The sequence below is a fragment of the Eubalaena glacialis genome, chromosome 4, assembly GCF_028564815.1.
Source record: "Eubalaena glacialis isolate mEubGla1 chromosome 4, mEubGla1.1.hap2.+ XY, whole genome shotgun sequence".
In the NCBI taxonomy this organism is placed as follows: domain Eukaryota; kingdom Metazoa; phylum Chordata; class Mammalia; order Artiodactyla; family Balaenidae; genus Eubalaena; species Eubalaena glacialis.
In genome coordinates, this window is record NC_083719.1 from 136,404,774 (window position 1) to 136,425,939 (window position 21,166).

Consider the following 21,166-nt stretch of genomic DNA (forward strand, 5'->3'; position numbering starts at 1 on the left):
TACCTGAATAGACAACGAATCATCCCAAATTTAGGAGATGGACTTTGGGAGCAGGATATATTAACTTTTCCCCTTTTCCTTTTTTTTGTGAGTGTAGATGTGTATGCTTCTGGGTGAGATTTTGTCTGTATAGCTTTGCTCTCACCGTTAGTCCTAGGGTTAGGTCCGTCCGTTTTTTTTTTTTTTTTTTTGGCTTAAAATTTTTTTTTTCCCTAATAAATGTTTTCTTAATAATTTTTTCCTTATTTTCTATTTTTAAAAAATTTTTAATAAGTTTTTTCGTATTTTTTATTTTAAAAAATTAAAAAATTTTTTTTTCTTAATAAATTTTTTCTAAATAATTTTTTCTTATTTTTAGTATAAAAAATTAATAAATCTATTTTTAAAAATTAAAAAAATTTTTTTTTCTTAATAAATTTACTCTTAATAATTTTTTTCTTATTTTTTATTATAATTGCTTTATTTTATTTTATTTTATACTCTTTTTTTCTTTCTTTCCATTTTTTCTCCCTTTTATTCTGAGCCGTGTGGATGAAAGGCTCTTGGTGCTCCAGCCAGGCATCAGGGCTGTGCCTCTGAGGTGGGAGAGCCAACTTCAGGACACTGGTCCACAAGAGACCTCCCAGCTCCACGTAATACCAAACGGCGAAAATCTCTCACAGATCTCCATCTCAACATCAAGACCCAGCTTCACTCAACGACCAGCAAGCTACAGTGCTGGACACCCTATGCCAAACAACTAGCAAGAGAGGAACACAGCCCCATCCATTAACAGAGAGGCTGCCTAAAATCATAACCAGGCCACAGACACCCCAAAACACACCACCAGACGTGGACGAACCCACCAGAAAGACAACATCCAGCCTCATCCACCAGAACACAGGCACTAGTTCCCTCCACCAGGAAACCTACACAACCCACTGAACCAACCTTAGCCACTGGGGACAGATACCAAAAACAACGGGAACTACGAACCTGCAGCCTGTGAAAAGGAGACCCCAAACACAGTAAGATAAGCAAAATGAGAAGACAGAAAAACACACAGCAGATGAAGGAGCAGGGTCAAAACACACCAGACCTAACAAATGAAGAGGAAATAGGTAGTCTACCTGAAAAAGAATTCAGAATAATGATAGAAAGGATGATCCAAAGTCTTGGAAATAGAATAGACAAAATGCAAGAAACATTTAACAAGGACGTAGAAGAACTAAAGAGGAATCAAGAAACGATGACAAGCACAATAAATGAAATTAAAAATACTCTAGATGGGATCAATAGCAGAATAACTGAGGCAGAAGAACGGATAAGTGACCTGGAAGATAAAATGGTGGAAATAACTACTGCAGACCAGAATAAAGAAAAAAGAATGAAAAGAACTGAGGACAGTCTCAGAGACCTCTGGGACAACATTAAACGCACCAACATTCGAATTATAGGGGTCCCAGAAGAAGAAGAGAAAAAGAAAGGGACTGAGAAAATATTTGAAGAGATTATAGTTGAAAACTTCCCTAATATGGGAAAGGAAATAGTTAATCAAGTCCTGGAAGCACAGAGAGTCCCATACAGGATAAATCCAAGGAGAAACACACCAAGACACATATTAATCAAACTATCAAAAATTAAATATAAAGAAAACATATTAAAAGCAGCAAGGGAAAAACAACAGATAACACACAAGGGCATCCCCATAAGGTTAACAGCTGATCTTTCAGCAGAAACGCTGCAAGCCAGAAGGGAGTGGCAGGATATACTTAAAGTGATGAAGGAGAAAAACCTACAACCAAGATTACTCTACCCAGCAAGGATCTCATTCAGATTTGATGGAGAAATTAAAACCTTTACAGACAAGCAAAAGCTGAGAGAGTTCAGCACCACCAAACCAGCTTTACAACAAATGCTAAAGGAACTTCTCTAGGCAAGAAACACAAGAGAAGGAAAACACCTACAATAACAAACCCAAAACATTTAAGAAAATGGGAATAGGAACATACATATCGATAATTACCTTAAATGTAAATGGATTAAATGCTCCCACCAAAAGACACAGACTGGCTGAATGGATACAAAAACAAGACCCATATATATGCTGTCTACAAGAGACCCACTTCAGACCTAGAGACACATACAGACTGAAAGTGAGGGGATGGAAAAAGATATTCCATGCAAATGGAAATCAAAAGAAAGCTGGAGTAGCAATTCTCATATCAGACAAAATAGACTTTAAAATAAAGACAATTACAAGAGACAAAGACGGACACTATATAATGATCAAGGGATCGATCCAAGAGGAAGGTATAACAATTGTAAATATTTATGCACCCAACATAGGAGCACCTCAATATATAAGGCAAATACTAACGGCCATAAAAGGGGAAATCGACAGTAACACAATCATAGTAGGGGACTTTAACACCCCACTTTCACCAATGGACAGATCATCCAAAATGAAAATAAATAAGGAAACACAAGCTTTAAATGATACATTAAACAAGATGGACTTAATTGATATTTATAGGACATTCCACCCAAAAACAACAGAATACACATTTTTCTCAAGTGCTCATGGAACATTCTCCAGGATAGATCATATCTTGGGTCACAAATCAAGCCTTGGTAAATTTAAAAAAATTGAAATCGTATCAAGTATCTTTTCCGACCACAACGCTATGAGACTAGATATCAATTACAGGAAAAGATCTGTAAAAAATACAAACACATGGAGGCTACACAATACACTACTTAATAACGAAGTGATCACTGAAGAAATCAAAGGGGAAATCAAAAAATACCTAGAAACAAATGACAATGGAGACACGACGATCCAAAACCTATGGGATGCAGCAAAAGCAGTTCTAAGAGGGAAGTTTATAGCAATACAAGCCTACATCAAGAAACAGGAAACATCTCGAATAAACAACCTAACCTTGCACCTAAAGCAATTAGAGAAAGAAGAACAAAAAAACCCCAAAGCTAGCAGAAGGAAAGAAATCATAAAGATCAGATCAGAAATAAATGAAAAAGAAATGAAGGAAACAATAGCAAAAATCAATGAAACTAAAAGCTGGTTCTTTGAGAAGATAAACAAAATTGATAAACCATTAGCCAGACTCATCAAGAGAAAAAAGGAGAAGACTCAAATTAATAGAATTAGAAATGAAAAAGGAGAAGTAACCACTGACACTGCAGAAATACAAACGATCATAAGAGATTACTACAAGCAACTCTATGCTAATAAAATGGACAACCTGGAAGAAATGGACAGATTCTTAGAAATGCACAACCTGCCGAGACTGAACCAGGAAGAAATAGAAAATATGAACAGACCAATCACAAGCACTGAAATTGAAACTGTGATTAAAAATCTTCCAACACACAAAAGCCCAGGACCAGATGGCTTCACAGGCGAATTCTATCAAACATTTAGAGAAGAGCTAACACCTATCCTTCTCAAACTCTTCCAAAATATTGCAGAGGGAGGAACACTCCCCAACTCATTCTACGAGGCCACCATCACCCTGATACCAAAACCAGGCAAAGATGTCACAAAGAAAGAAAACTACAGGCCAATATCACTGATGAACATAGATGCAAAAATCCTCAACAAAATACTAGCAAACAGAATCCAACAGCACATTAAAAGGATCATACACCATGATCAAGTGGGGTTTATTCCAGGAATGCAAGGATTCTTCAATATACGCAAATCAATCAACGTGATACATCATATTAACAAATTGAAGGAGAAAAACCATATGATCATCTCAATAGATGCAGAGAAAGCTTTCGACAAAATTCAACACCCATTTATGATAAAAGTCCTGCAGAAAGTAGGCATAGAGGGAACTTTCCTCAACATAATAAAGGCCGTATATGACAAACCCACAGCCAACATTGTCCTCAATGGTGAAAAACTGAAACCATTTCCACTAAGATCAGGAACAAGACAAGGTTGCCCACTCTCACCACTATTATTCAACATAGTTTTGGAAGTGTTAGCCACAGCAATCAGAGAAGAAAAAGAAATAAAAGGAATCCAAATCGGAAAAGAAGAAGTAAAGCTGTCACTGTTTGCAGATGACATGATACTATACATAGAGAATCCAAAAGATGCTACCAGAAAACTACTAGAGCTAATCAATGAATTTGGTAAAGTAGCAGGATACAAAATTAATGCACAGAAATCTCTTGCATTCCTGTATACCAATGATGAAAAATCTGAAAGTGAAATTAAGAAAACACTCCCGTTTACCATTGCAACAAAAAGAATAAAATACCTAGGAATAAACCTACCTAAGGAGACAAAAGACCTGTATGCAGAAAATTATAGGACGCTGATGAAAGAAATTAAAGATGATACAAATAGATGGAGAGATATACCATGTTCTTGGATTGGAAGAATAAACATTGTGAAAATGACTCTGCTACCCAAAGCAATCTACAGATTCAATGCAATCCCTATCAAACTACCACTGGCATTTTTCACAGAACTAGAACAAAAAATTTCACAATTTGTATGGAAACACAAAAGACCCCGAATAGCCAAAGCAATCTTGAGAACGAAAAATGGAGCTGGAGGAATCAGGCTCCCTGACTTCAGACTATATTACAAAGCTACAGTAATCAAGACAGTTTGGTACTGGCACAAAAACAGAAATATAGATCAATGGAACAGGATAGAAAGCCCAGAGATAAGCCCACGCACATATGGTCACCTTATCTTTGATAAAGGAGGCAAGCATATACAGTGGAGAAAAGACAGCCTCTTCAATAAGTGGTGCTGGGAAAATTGGACAGATACATGTAAAAGTATGAAATTAGAACACTCCCTAACACCATACACAAAAATAAACTCAAAATGGATTAAAGACCTAAGTGTAAGGCCAGACACTATCAAACTCTTAGAGGAAAACATAGGCAGAACACTGTATGACATAAGTCACAGCAAGATCCTTTTTGACCCAGGTCCTAGAGAAATGGAAATAAAAACACAAATAAACAAATGGGACCTAATGAAACTTAAAAGCTTTTGCACAGCAAAGGAAACCATAAACAAGACCAAAAGACAACCCTCAGAATGGGAGAAAATATTTGCAAATGAAGCAACGGACAAAGGATTAATCTCCAAGATTTACAAGCAGCTCATGCAGCTCAATAACAAAAAAACAAACAACCCAATCCAAAAATGGGCAGAAGACCTAAATAGACATTTCTCCAAAGAAGAGATACAGATTGCCAACAGACACATGAAAGAATGCTCAACATCATTAATCATTAGAGAAATGCAAATCAAAACTACAATGACGTATCATCTCACACCGGTCAGAATGGCCATCATCAAAAAATCTAGAAACAATAAATGCTGGAGAGGGTGTGGAGAAAAGGGAACACTCTTGCACTGTTGGTGGGAATGTAAATTGATACAGCCACTATGGAGAACAGTATGGAGGTTCCTTAAAAAACTAAAAATAGAACTACCATATGACCCAGCAATCCCACTACTGGGCATATACCCTGAGAAAACCATAATTCAGAAAGAGTCATGTACCAAAATATTCATTGCAGCTCTGTTTACAATAGCCAGGACATGGAAGCAACCTAGGTGTCCATCATCGGATGAATGGATAAAGAAGATGTGGCACATATATACAATGGAATATTACTCAACCATAAAAAGAAATGAAATGGAGGTGTTTGTAATGAGGTGGATGGAGTTAGAGTCTGTCATACAGAGTGAAGTAAGTCAGAAAGAGAAAAACAAATACAGTATGCTAACACATATATATGGAATCTAAGGGAAAAAAAAAAAAAAAGAGGTCATGAAGAACCTAGTGGTAAGATGGGAATAAAGACACAGACCTACTAGAGAATGGACTTGAGGATATGGGGAGGGGGAGGGGTGAGATGTGACAGGGTGAGAGAGTGTCATGGACATATATACACTACCAAATGTAAAATAGACAACTAGTGGGAAGCAGCCGCATAGCACAGGGAGATCAGCTCGGTGCTTTGTGACCACCTAGAGGGGTGGGATAGGGAGGGTGGGAGGGAGGGAGATGCAAGAGGGAAGAGATATGGCAACATATGTATATGTGTAACTGATTCACTTTGTTGTAAAGCAGAAGCTAGCACACCATTGTAAAGCAATTATACTTCAATAAAGATGTTAAAAAAAAATGGATAAAGAAGTTGTGGTACTTATGCACAATGGAATATCACTCAGCCATGAAATCAATGTCATAAGGCGAGTAGCAGCCAGTATGATGAGTTTATTTAGGTACGATGACTCTAAGTGAAATAAGTCACACAGAAAAAGACACTTATCCTAAGATATCACTTAGAGAGGGAATGTCAAAATCGCTACCCTTGAACTGAATTACAAGACAGAACAGAGTCACACGTTTAGAAAACACACTATGGCTGCTTAACGGGAAAGGTCAGGTGGGGTGATGCATAAAACAAGGGTTTGAAATTAGCTCAGATACCGTTCCATAAGCCAAATATGTAATGGACAAGACGTACACCCTGCTCAGTGAAATGGACTCAACACCACCTATTCACCGCACAAGAATATATCTGACTAGTAAGAATCTTAAAACCTATGTATTGCTATCTCTCTGGAAGTGAATCAAGAGGGTGTAAAGCGGCATAAACACAGCAGTGAAAAGCAGCTAATACCCATTATCAAAATAAATTACTTTAAAAAAAACCATAAAACAAAGAGAGTGAAAGAGAGAGAAATTCTTACAAAATCCATTCAGGGGCTCTGATGCAACCTGGATTGACCATATCTAGACCCACAGCTGGATGAGACATAAGGCTGGACACTCTTGGGGCTGAGAGGATTGGTGAGGTTGGGTGAGCAAACGCAGACCCTTTAAAGTAATACTGCGTGGTACCCATCCCATGGGTCCCAAATCTCCAGGTTCAAGGGCATCTGCCCACATCGAAAATATGCCTGGGTAACCCAGAAGATGGTACACCGTGTGATCGGGAAAGGTTTCTAAAACGCACCTCATTTCACCTCTCCTTGTGCTCGGGTTCGCCATTCCAGCCGCTTTACTAACAATCTCCCTACGTGGAGAATCAGCACCGTTAACCTCCTGTTTCGTACAGGTTGCAATTTGTCCTGAGGATGAACGGGAAGAGGGGGAACCAATGAGAGACTAGCTCTAGGTGTTGGGACAGGCACAGGTCACTCTATTTTTCCATCAGGAAGAAGAATGAACCACAGGCTCAGCCTGCACCCCCGGAATCAGAATAGGGTCTGAAGCAATCCTGCGCTTTTGCGGCCAGCTCCCAAAAAAGCGAGTTGACAAATGGAGCTCAGGGGCACTGCAATTCACAAAACTGCAGAGTTATAAATGATAACTCTCGTCCACAAATATATTGAGGGTAGGCAACGAAGAGGATTTGAAAGCAAGGCAGAATTGCAGGAAACAGATTTCAGGAGGTAGATGCGACTCGCCTTTAAAGCACATGAAAAGCGGCAAAACGTCGACAATGATGCCCTTGGCCAAAAAGGGCGTATGCGTTTTTTCCTGAATATATTCAGGAAAAAACGCATACGCCCTTTTTGGCCAACCAAGCAAGCCGGAAAGGCAAATCAGCACTACAAAGAAGTCTCGCTTGCCATCGGTCAAAAGGGCCATGCTGAAAAAAGTGTAAAAACCAGAAATGCAGGACAGGCCATGGAGACATGGGAGCCTTGCTACGCTGATGGGCGGGCTGTAAATTGCCAACAGCCACTCTGGAGAAGTGTACGGTGTGTCCTGAAACATGTAATAAACACAGCTTAGAGAGCATAGGGCACTTCCACTCATGGGCGTATACATTGGGAAAACTGAAAATCCACAAGACACAGGCACCCCGAAGTGTAGGGCTGCTCTGTTTACAAGAACCTCCACTTCGGTACACCTTAAATAGCCCAGGATAGAGAAAAATGGATAAAGAAGTTGTGGTACTTATGCACAATGGAATATCACTCAGCCATGAAATCAATGTCATAAGGCGAGTAGCAGCCAGTATGATGAGTTGATTTAGGTACGATGACTCTAAGTGAAATAAGTCACACAGAAAAAGACACTTATCCTAAGATATCACTTATAGAGGGAATGTCAAAATCGCTACCCTTGAACTGAATTACAAGACAGAACAGAGTCACACGTTTAGAAAACAAACTATGGTTGCTTAACGGGAAAGGTCAGGTGGGGTGATGCATAAAACAAGGTTTTGAAATTAGCTCAGATACCGTTCCACAAGCCAAATATGTAACAGACAAGACCTACTCCCTGCTCAGTGAAATGGACTCAACACCCCCTATTCACCGCAAAAGAATATATCTGACCAGTAAGAATCTTGAAACCTATGTATTGATATCTCTCTGGAAGTGAATCAAGAGGGTGTAAAGCGGCATAAACACAGCAGTGAAAAGCAGCTAAACCCCATTATAAAAATAAATTACTTTAAAAAATCCCATAAAACAAAGACAGTGAAAGAGAGAGAAATTCTTACAAAATCCATTCAGGGGCTCTGATGCAACCTGGATTGACCATATCTAGACCCACAGCTGGATGAGACCTAAGGCTGGACACTCTTGGGGCTGAGAGGATTGGTGAGGTTGGGTGAGCAAACGCAGACCCTTTAAAGTAATACTGCGTGGTACCCATCCCATGGGTCCCAAATCTCCAGGTTCAAGGGCATCTTCCCACATCGAAAACATGCCTGGGAAACCCAGAAGATGGTACACTGTGTGATCGGGAAAGGTTTCTAAAACGCACCTCATTTCTCCTCTCCTTGTGCTCGGGTTCGCCATTCCAGCCGCTTTACTAACAATCTCCCTACGTGGAGAATCAGCACCGTTAACCTCCTGTTTCGTACAGGTTGCAATTTGTCCTGAGGATGAACGGGAAGAGGGGGAACCAATGAGAGACTAGCTCTAGGTGTTGGGACAGGCACAGGTCACTCTATTTTTCCGTCAGGAAGAAGAATGAACCACAGGCTCAGCCTGCCCCCCCGGAACCAGAATAGGGTCTGAAGCAATCCTGCGCTTTTGCGGCCAGCTCCCAAAAAAGCGAGTTGACAAATGGAGCTCAGGGGCACTGCAATTCACAAACCTGCAGAGTTATAAATGATAACTCTTGTCCACAAATATATTGAGGGAAGGCAACGAAGAGGATTTGAAAGCAAGGCAGAATTGCAGGAAACAGATTTCAGGAGGTAGATGCGACTCGCCTTTAAAGCACATGAAAAGCGGCAAAACGTCGACAATGATGCCCTTGGCCAAAAAGGGCGTATGCGTTTTTTCCTGAATATATTCAGGAAAAAACGCATACGCCCTTTTTGGCCAACCAAGCAAGCCGGAAAGGCAAATCAGCACTACAAAGAAGTCTCGCTTGCCATCGGTCAAAAGGGCCATGCTGAAACAAGTGTAAAAACCAGAAATGCAGGACAGGCCATGGAGACATGGGAGCCTTGCTACGCTGATGGGCGGGATGGAAATTGCCAACAGCCACTCTGGAGAAGTGTACGGTGTGTCCTGAAACATGTAATAAACACAGCTTAGAGAGCATAGGGCACTTCCACTCATGGGCGTATACATTGGGAAAACTGAAAATCCACAAGACACAGGCACCCCGAAGTGTAGGGCTGCTCTGTTTACAAGAACCTCCACTTCGGTACACCTTAAATAGCCCAGGATAGAGAAAAATGGATAAAGAAGTTGTGGTACTTATGCACAATGGAATATCACTCAGCCAGGAAATCAATGTCATAAGGCGAGTAGCAGCCAGTATGATGAGTTTATTTAGGTACGATGACTCTAAGTGAAATAAATCACACAGAAAAAGACACTTATCCTAAGATATCATTTAGAGAGGGAATGTCAAAATCGCTACCCTTGAACTGAATTACAAGACAGAACAGAGTCACACGTTTAGAAAACACACTATGGCTGCTTAACGGGAAAGGTCAGGTGGGGTGATGCATAAAACAAGGGTTTGAAATTAGCTCAGATACCGTTCCATAAGCCAAATATGTAATGGACAAGACCTACTCCCTGCTCAGTGAAATGGACTCAACACCCCCTATTCACCGCAAAAGAATATATCTGACCAGTAAGAATCTTGAAACCTATGTATTGATATCTCTCTGGAAGTGAATCAAGAGGGTGTAAAGCGGCATAAACACAGCAGTGAAAAGCAGCTAAACCCCATTATAAAAATAAATTACTTTAAAAAAACCCATAAAACAAAGACAGTGAAAGAGAGAGAAATTCTTACAAAATCCATTCAGGGGCTCTGATGCAACCTGGATTGACCATATCTAGACCCACAGCTGGATGAGACATAAGGCTGGATACTCTTGGGGCTGAGAGGATTGGTGAGGTTGGGTGAGCAAACGCAGACCCTTTAAGGTAATACTGCGTGGTACCCATCCCACGGGTCCCAAATCTCCAGGTTCAAGGGCATCTTCCTACATCGAAAACATGCCTGGGAAACCCAGAAGATGGTACACCGTGTGATCGGGAAACGTTTCTAAAACGCACCTCATTTCTCCTCTCCTTGTGCTCGGGTTCGCCATTCCAGCCGCTTTACTAACAATCTCCCTACGTGGAGAATCAGCACCGTTAACCTCCTGTTTCGTACAGGTTGCAATTTGTCCTGAGGATGAACGGGAAGAGGGGGAACCAATGAGAGACTAGCTCTAGGTGTTGGGACAGGCACAGTTCACTCTATTTTTCCATCAGGAAGAAGAATGAACCACAGGCTCAGCCTGCCCCCCCGGAACCAGAATAGGGTCTGAAGCAATCCTGCGCTTTTGCGGCCAGCTCCCAAAAAAGCGAGTTGACAAATGGAGCTCAGGGGCACTGCAATTCACAAACCTGCAGAGTTATAAATGATAACTCTTGTCCACAAATATATTGAGGGAAGGCAACGAAGAGGATTTGAAAGCAAGGCAGAATTGCAGGAAACAGATTTCAGGAGGTAGATGCGACTCGCCTTTAAAGCACATGAAAAGCGGCAAAACGTCGACAATGATACCCTTGGCCAAAAAGGGCGTATGCGTTTTTTCCTGAATATATTCAGGAAAAAACGCATACGCCCTTTTTGGCCAACCAAGCAAGCCGGAAAGGCAAATCAGCACTACAAAGAAGTCTCGCTTGCCATCGGTCAAAAGGGCCATGCTGAAAAAAGTGTAAAAACCAGAAATGCAGGACAGGCCATGGAGACATGGGAGCCTTGCTACGCTGATGGGCGGGATGTAAATTGCCAACAGCCACTCTGGAGAAGTGTACGGTGTGTCCTGAAACATGTAATAAACACAGCTTAGAGAGCATAGGGCACTTCCACTCATGGGCGTATACATTGGGAAAACTGAAAATCCACAAGACACAGGCACCTCAAAGTGTAGGGCTGCTCTGTTTACAAGAACCTCCACTTTGGTACACCTTAAATAGCCCAGGATAGAGAAAAATGGATAAAGAAGTTGTGGTACTTATGCACAATGGAATATCACTCAGCCATGAAATCAATGTCATAAGGCGAGTAGCAGCCAGTACATTGAATGGATTTAGGTACGATGACTCTAAGTGAAATAAGTCACACAGAAAAAGACACTTATCCTACGATATCACTTATAGACGAATGTCAAAATCGCTACCCTTGAACTGAATTACAAGACAGAACAGAGTCACACGTTTAGAAAACACACTATGGCTGCTTAACGGGAAAGGTCAGGTGGGGTGATGCATAAAACAAGGGTTTGAAATTAGCTCAGATACCGTTCCATAAGCCAAATATGTAATGGACAAGACCTACTCCCTGCTCAGTGAAATGGACTCAACACCCTCTATTCACCGCACAAGAATATATCTGACTAGTAAGAATCTTAAAACCTATGTATTGATAGCTCTCTGGAAGTGAATCAAGAGGGTGTAAAGCGGCATAAATACAGCAGTGAAAAGCAGCTAAACCCCATTACCAAAATAAATTACTTAGAAAAACCCATAAAACAAAGACAGTGAAAGAGAGAGAAATTCTTACAAAATCCATTCTGGGGCTCTGATGCAACCTGGATTGACCATATGTAGACCCACAGCTGGATGAGACCTAAGGCTGGACACTCTTGGGGCTGAGAGGATTGGTGAGGTTGGGTGAGCAAACGCAGACCCTTTAAAGTAATACTGCGTGGTACCCATCCCATGGGTCCCAAATCTCCAGGTTCAAGGGAATCTTCCCACATCGAAAATATGCCTGGGAAACCCAGAAGATGGTACACCGTGTGATCGGGATAGGTTTCTAAAACGCACTTCATTTCTCCTCTCCTTGTGCTCGGGTTCGCCATTCCAGCCGCTTTACTAACAATCTCCCTACGTGGAGAATCATCACCGTTAACCTCCTGTTTCGTACAGGTTGCAATTTGTCCTGAGGATGAACGGGAAGAGGGGGAACCAATGAGAGACTAGCTCTAGGTGTTGGGACAGGCACAGGTCACTCTATTTTTCCATCAGGAAGAAGAATGAACCACAGGCTCAGCCTGCCCCCCCGGAACCAGAATAGGGTCTGAAGCAATCCTGCGCTTTTGCGGCCAGCTCCCAAAAAAGCGAGTTGACAAATGGAGCTCAGGGGCACTGCAATTCACAAAACTGCAGAGTTATAAATGATAACTCTCGTCCACAAATATATTGAGGGAAGGCAACGAAGAGGATTTGAAAGCAAGGCAGAATTGCAGGAAACAGATTTCAGGAGGTAGATGCGACTCGCCTTTAAAGCACATGAAAAGCGGCAAAACGTCGACAATGATGCCCTTGGCCAAAAAGGGCGTATGCGTTTTTTTCCTGAATATATTCAGGAAAAAACGCATACGCCGTTTTTGGCCAACCAAGCAAGCTGGAAAGGCAAATCAGCACTACAAAGAAGTCTCGCTTGCCATCGGTCAAAAGGGCCATGCTGAAAAAAGTGTAAAAACCAGAAATGCAGGACAGGCCATGGAGACATGGGAGCCTTGCTACGCTGATGGGCGGGATGTAAATTGCCAACAGCCACTCTGGAGAAGTGTACGGTGTGTCCTGAAACATGTAATAAACACAGCTTAGAGAGCATAGGGCACTTCCACTCATGGGCGTATACATTGGGAAAACTGAAAATCCACAAGACACAGGCACCTCAAAGTGTAGGGCTGCTCTGTTTACAAGAACCTCCACTTTGGTACACCTTAAATAGCCCAGGATAGAGAAAAATGGATAAAGAAGTTGTGGTACTTATGCACAATGGAATATCACTCAGCCATGAAATCAATGTCATAAGGCGAGTAGCAGCCAGTATGATGAGTTTATTTAGGTACGATGACTCTAAGTGAAATAAGTCACACAGAAAAAGACACTTATCCTAAGATATCACTTATAGAGGGAATGTCAAAATCGCTACCCTTGAACTGAATTACAAGACAGAACAGAGTCACACGTTTAGAAAACACACTATGGCTGCTTAACGGGAAAGCCGAGGTGGGGCGATGCATAAAACAAGGGTTTGAAATTAGCTCAGATACCGTTCCACAAGCCAAATATGTAACAGACAAGACCTACTCCCTGCTCAGTGAACTGGACTCAACACCCCCTATTCACCGCCCAAGAATATATCTGACTAGGAAGAGTCGTAAAACCTATGTATTGATCTCTCTCTGGAAGTGAATCAAGAGGGTGTAAAGCGGCATAAACACAGCAGGGAAAGGCAGCTAAACCCCATTATAAAACTAGATTACTTCAAAAAAAAACCCATAAAACAAAGACAGTGAAAGACAGAGAAATTCTTACAAAATCCGTTCAGGGGCTCTGATGCAACCTGGATTGACCATATCTAGACCCACAGCTGGATGAGACATAAGGCTGGACACTCTTGGGGCTGAGAGGATTGGTGAGGTTGGGTGAGCAAACGCAGACCCTTTAAAGTAATACTGCGTGGTACCCATGCCATGGGTCCCAAATCTCCAGGTTCAAGGGCATCTTCCTCCATCGAAAACATGCCTGGGAAACCCAGAAGATGGTACACCGTGTGATCGGGAAAGGTTTCTAAAACGCACCTCATTTCTCCTCTCCTTGTGCTCGGGTTCGCCATTCCAGCCGCTTCACTAACAATCTCCCTACGTGGAGAATCAGCACCGTTGACCTCCTGTTTCGTACAGGTCGCAATTTGTCCCGAGGATGAACGGGAAGAGGGGGAACCAATGAGAGACTAGCTCTAGGTGTTGGGACAGGCACAGGTCACTCTATTTTCCCATCAGGAAGAAGAATGAACCACAGGCTCAGCCTGCCCCCCGGAACCAGAATAGGGCCTGAAGCAATCCTGCGCTTTTGCGGCCGGCTCCCAAAAAAGCGAGTTGACAAATGGAGCTCAGGGGCACTGCAATTCACAAACCTGCAGAGTTATAAATGATAACTCTCGTCCACAAATATATTGAGGGAAGGCAACGAAGAGGATTTGAAAGCAAGGCAGAATTGCAGGAAACCGATTTCAGGAGGTAGATTCGACTCGCCTCGAAAGCACATGAAAAGCGGCAAAGCGTTGACAATGATGCCCTTGGCCAAAAAGGGCGTATGCGTTTTTTCCTGAATATATTCAGGAAAAAACGCATACGCCCTTTTTGGCCAACCAAGCAAGCCGGAAAGGCAAATCTGCGCTACAAAGAAGTCTCGCTTGCCAGCGGTCAAAAGGGCCATGCTGAAAAAAGTGTAAAAACCAGAAATGCAGGACAGGCCATGCAGACATGGGAGCCTTGCTACGCTGATGGGCGGGGTGGAAATGGCCAACAGCCACTCTGGAGAAGTGTACGCTGCGTCCTGAAACATGGAATAAACACAGCTTAGAGAGCATAGGGCACTTCCACTCATGGGCGTAGAAATCGGGAAACCTAAAAATCAACAAGACACAGGCACCCCAAAGTTTAGGGCTGCTCTGTTTCCAAGAACCTCCACTTCGGTACACCTTAAATATCCCAGGAAAGAGAAAAATGGATAAAGAAGTTGTGGTACTTATGCACAATGGAATATCACTCAGCCAAGAAATCAGTGTCATAAGGCTAGTAGCAGCATGATGAGTGGATTTAGGGACGATGACTCTAAGTGAAGTAAGTCACACAGAAAAGGAAACTTATCCTAAGTTATCACTTGTAGAGGGAATGTCAAAATCGCTACACCTGAACTGAATTCCAAAACAGAACAGAGTCACACATTTACAAAACACACTATGGCTGCTTAACGGGAAAGCCGAGGTGGGGCGATGCATAAAACAAGGGTTTGAAATTAGCTCAGATACCGTTCCACAAGCCAAATATGTAACAGACAAGACCTACTCCCTGCTCAGTGAACTGGACTCAACACCCCCTATTCACCGCCCAAGAATATATCTGACTAGGAAGAGTCGTAAAACCTATGTATTGATCTCTCTCTGGAAGTGAATCAAGAGGGTGTAAAGCGGCATAAACACAGCAGGGAAAGGCAGCTAAACCCCATTATAAAACTAGATTACTTCAAAAAAAAACCCATAAAACAAAGACAGTGAAAGAGAGAGAAATTCTTACAAAATCCGTTCAGGGGCTCTGATGCAACCTGGATTGACCATATCTAGACCCACAGCTGGATGAGACATAAGGCTGGACACTCTTGGGGCTGAGAGGATTGGTGAGGTTGGGTGAGCAAACGCAGACCCTTTAAAGTAATACTGCGTGGTACCCATGCCATGGGTCCCAAATCTCCAGGTTCAAGGGCATCTTCCTCCATCGAAAACATGCCTGGGAAACCCAGAAGATGGTACACCGTGTGATCGGGAAAGGTTTCTAAAACGCACCTCATTTCTCCTCTCCTTGTGCTCGGGTTCGCCATTCCAGCCGCTTCACTAACAATCTCCCTACGTGGAGAATCAGCACCGTTGACCTCCTGTTTCGTACAGGTCGCAATTTGTCCCGAGGATGAACGGGAAGAGGGGGAACCAATGAGAGACTAGCTCTAGGTGTTGGGACAGGCACAGGTCACTCTATTTTCCCATCAGGAAGAAGAATGAACCACAGGCTCAGCCTGCCCCCCGGAACCAGAATAGGGCCTGAAGCAATCCTGCGCTTTTGCGGCCAGCTCCCAAAAAAGCGAGTTGACAAATGGAGCTCAGGGGCACTGCAATTCACAAACCTGCAGAGTTATAAATGATAACTCTCGTCCACAAATATATTGAGGGAAGGCAACGAAGAGGATTTGAAAGCAAGGCAGAATTGCAGGAAACCGATTTCAGGAGGTAGATTCGACTCGCCTTGAAAGCACATGAAAAGCGGCAAAGCGTTGACAATGATGCCCTTGGCCAAAAAGGGCGTATGCGTTTTTTCCTGAATATATTCAGGAAAAAACGCATACGCCCTTTTTGGCCAACCAAGCAAGCCGGAAAGGCAAATCGGCGCTACAAAGAAGTCTCGCTTGCCAGCGGTCAAAAGGGCCATGCTGAAAAAAGTGTAAAAACCAGAAATGCAGGACAGGCCATGGAGACATGGGAGCCTTGCTACGCTGATGGGCGGGGTGGAAATGGCCAACAGCCACTCTGGAGAAGTGTACGCTGCGTCCTGAAACATGGAATAAACACAGCTTAGAGAGCATAGGGCACTTCCACTCATGGGCGTAGAAATCGGGAAACCTAAAAATCAACAAGACACAGGCACCCCAAAGTTTAGGGCTGCTCTGTTTCCAAGAACCTCCACTTCGGTACACCTTAAATATCCCAGGAAAGAGAAAAATGGATAAAGAAGTTGTGGTACTTATGCACAATGGAATATCACTCAGCCATGAAATCAGTGTCATAAGGCTAGTAGCAGCATGATGAGTGGATTTAGGGACGATGACTCTAAGTGAAGTAAGTCACACAGAAAAGGAAACTTATCCTAAGTTATCACTTGTAGAGGGAATGTCAAAATCGCTACACCTGAACTGAATTCCAAAACAGAACAGAGTCACACATTTAGAAAACACACTATGGCTGCTTAACGGGAAAGCCGAGGTGGGGCGATGCATAAAACAAGGGTTTGAAATTAGCTCAGATACCGTTCCACAAGCCAAATATGTAACAGACAAGACCTACTCCCTGCTCAGTGAACTGGACTCAACACCCCCTATTCACCGCCCAAGAATATATCTGACTAGGAAGAGTCGTAAAACCTATGTATTGATCTCTCTCTGGAAGTGAATCAAGAGGGTGTAAAGCGGCATAAACACAGCAGGGAAAGGCAGCTAAACCCCATTATAAAACTAGATTACTTCAAAAAAAAACCCATAAAACAAAGACAGTGAAAGAGAGAGAAATTCTTACAAAATCCGTTCAGGGGCTCTGATGCAACCTGGATTGACCATATCTAGACCCACAGCTGGATGAGACATAAGGCTGGACACTCTTGGGGCTGAGAGGATTGGTGAGGTTGGGTGAGCAAACGCAGACCCTTTAAAGTAATACTGCGTGGTACCCATGCCATGGGTCCCAAATCTCCAGGTTCAAGGGCATCTTCCTCCATCGAAAACATGCCTGGGAAACCCAGAAGATGGTACACCATGTGATCGGGAAAGGTTTCTAAAACGCACCTCATTTCTCCTCTCCTTGTGCTCGGGTTCGCCATTCCAGCCGCTTCACTAACAATCTCCCTACGTGGAGAATCAGCACCGTTGACCTCCTGTTTCGTACAGGTCGCAATTTGTCCCGAGGATGAACGGGAAGAGGGGGAACCAATGAGAGACTAGCTCTAGGTGTTGGGACAGGCACAGGTCACTCTATTTTCCCATCAGGAAGAAGAATGAACCACAGGCTCAGCCTGCCCCCCGGAACCAGAATAGGGCCTGAAGCAATCCTGCGCTTTTGCGGCCGGCTCCCAAAAAAGCGAGTTGACAAATGGAGCTCAGGGGCACTGCAATTCACAAATCTGCAGAGTTATAAATGATAACTCTCGTCCACAAATATATTGAGGGAAGGCAACGAAGAGGATTTGAAAGCAAGGCAGAATTGCAGGAAACCGATTTCAGGAGGTAGATTCGACTCGCCTCGAAAGCACATGAAAAGCGGCAAAGCGTTGACAATGATGCCCTTGGCCAAAAAGGGCGTATGCGTTTTTTCCTGAATATATTCAGGAAAAAACGCATACGCCCTTTTTGGCCAACCAAGCAAGCCGGAAAGGCAAATCGGCGCTACAAAGAAGTCTCGCTTGCCAGCGGTCAAAAGGGCCATGCTGAAAAAAGTGTAAAAACCAGAAATGCAGGACAGGCCATGGAGACATGGGAGCCTTGCTACGCTGATGGGCGGGGTGGAAATGGCCAACAGCCACTCTGGAGAAGTGTACGCTGCGTCCTGAAACATGGAATAAACACAGCTTAGAGAGCATAGGGCACTTCCACTCATGGGCGTAGAAATCGGGAAACCTAAAAATCAACAAGACACAGGCACCCCAAAGTTTAGGGCTGCTCTGTTTCCAAGAACCTCCACTTCGGTACACCTTAAATATCCCAGGAAAGAGAAAAATGGATAAAGAAGTTGTGGTACTTATGCACAATGGAATATCACTCAGCCATGAAATCAGTGTCATAAGGCTAGTAGCAGCATGATGAGTGGATTTAGGGACGATGACTCTAAGTGAAGTAAGTCACACAGAAAAGGAAACTTATCCTAAGTTATCACTTGTAGAGGGAATGTCAAAATCGCTACACCTGAACTGAATTCCAAAACAGAACAGAGTCACACATTTAGAAAACACACTATGGCTGCTTAACGGGAAAGCCGAGGTGGGGCGATGCATAAAACAAGGGTTTGAAATTAGCTCAGATACCATTCCACAAGCCAAATATGTAACAGACAAGACCTACTCCCTGCTCAGTGAACTGGACTCAACACCCCCTATTCACCGCCCAAGAATATATCTGACTAGGAAGAGTCTTAAAACCTATGTATTGATCTCTCTCTGGAGGTGAATCAAGAGGGTGTAAAGCGGCATAAACACAGCAGGGAAAGGCAGCTAAACCCCATTATAAAACTAGATTACTTCAAAAAAAAACCCATAAAACAAAGACAGTGAAAGAGAGAGAAATTCTTACAAAATCCGTTCAGGGGCTCTGATGCAACCTGGATTGACCATATCTAGACCCACAGCTGGATGAGACATAAGGCTGGACACTCTTGGGGCTGAGAGGATTGGTGAGGTTGGGTGAGCAAACGCAGACCCTTTAAAGTCATACTGCGTGGTACCCATGCCATGGGTCCCAAATCTCCAGGTTCAAGGGCATCTTCCTCCATCGAAAACATGCCTGGGAAACCCAGAAGATGGTACACCGTGTGATCGGGAAAGGTTTCTAAAACGCACCTCATTTCTCCTCTCCTTGTGCTCGGGTTCGCCATTCCAGCCGCTTCACTAACAATCTCCCTACGTGGAGAATCAGCACCGTTGACCTCCTGTTTCGTACAGGTCGCAATTTGTCCCGAGGATGAACGGGAAGAGGGGGAACCAATGAGAGACTAGCTCTAGGTGTTGGGACAGGCACAGGTCACTCTATTTTCCCGTCAGGAAGAAGAATGAACCACAGGCTCAGCCTGCCCCCCGGAACCAGAATAGGGCCTGAAGCAATCCTGCGCTTTTGCGGCCAGCTCCCAAAAAAGCGAGTTGACAAATGGAGCTCAGGGCCACTGCAATTCACAAACCTGCAGAGTTATAAATGATAACTCTCGTCCACAAATATATTGAGGGAAGGCAACGAAGAGGATTTGAAAGCAAGGCAGAATTGCAGGAAACCGATTTCAGGAGGTAGATTCGACTCGCCTTGAAAGCACAGGAAAAGCGGCAAAGCGTCGACAATGATGCCCTTGGCCAAAAAGGGCGTATGCGTTTTTTCCTGAATATATTCAGGAAAAAACGCATACGCCCTTTTTGGCCAACCAAGCAAGCCGGAAAGGCAAATCGGCGCTACAAAGAAGTCTCGCTTGCCAGCGGTCAAAAGGGCCATGCTGAAAAAAGTGTAAAAACCAGAAATGCAGGACAGGCCATGGAGACATGGGAGCCTTGCTACGCTGATGGGCGGGGTGGAAATTGCCAACAGCCACTCTGGAGAAGTGTACGCTGCGTCCTGAAACATGGAATAAACACAGCTTAGAGAGCATAGGGCACTTCCACTCATGGGCGTAGAAATCGGGAAACCTAAAAATCAACAAGACACAGGCACCCCAAAGTTTAGGGCTGCTCTGTTTCCAAGAACCTCCACTTCGGTACACCTTAAATATCCCAGGAAAGAGAAAAATGGATAAAGAAGTTGTGGTACTTATGCACAATGGAATATCACTCAGCCATGAAATCAGTGTCATAAGGCTAGTAGCAGCATGATGAGTGGATTTAGGGACGATGACTCTAAGTGAAGTAAGTCACACAGAAAAGGAAACTTATCCTAAGTTATCACTTGTAGAGGGAATGTCAAAATCGCTACACCTGAACTGAATTCCAAAACAGAACAGAGTCACACATTTAGAAAACACACTATGGCTGCTTAACGGGAAAGCCGAGGTGGGGCGATGCATAAAACAAGGGTTTGAAATTAGCTCAGATACCGTTCCACAAGCCAAATATGTAACAGACAAGACCTACTCCCTGCTCAGTGAACTGGACTCAACACCCCCTATTCACCGCCCAAGAATATATCTGACTAGGAAGAGTCGTAAAACCTATGTATTGATCTCTCTCTGGAAGTGAATCAAGAGGGTGTAAAGCGGCATAAACACAGCAGGGAAAGGCAGCTAAACCCCATTATAAAACTAGATTACTTCAAAAAAAAACCCATAAAACAAAGACAGTGAAAGAGAGAGAAATTCTTACAAAATCCGTTCAGGGGCTCTGATGCAACCTGGATTGACCATATCTAGACCCACAGCTGGATGAGACATAAGGCTGGACACTCTTGGGGCTGAGAGGATTGGTGAGGTTGGGTGAGCAAACGCAGACCCTTTAAAGTAATACTGCGTGGTACCCATGCCATGGGTCCCAAATCTCCAGGTTCAAGGGCATCTTCCTCCATCGAAAACATGCCTGGGAAACCCAGAAGATGGTACACCGTGTGATCGGGAAAGGTTTCTAAAACGCACCTCATTTCTCCTCTCCTTGTGCTCGGGTTCGCCATTCC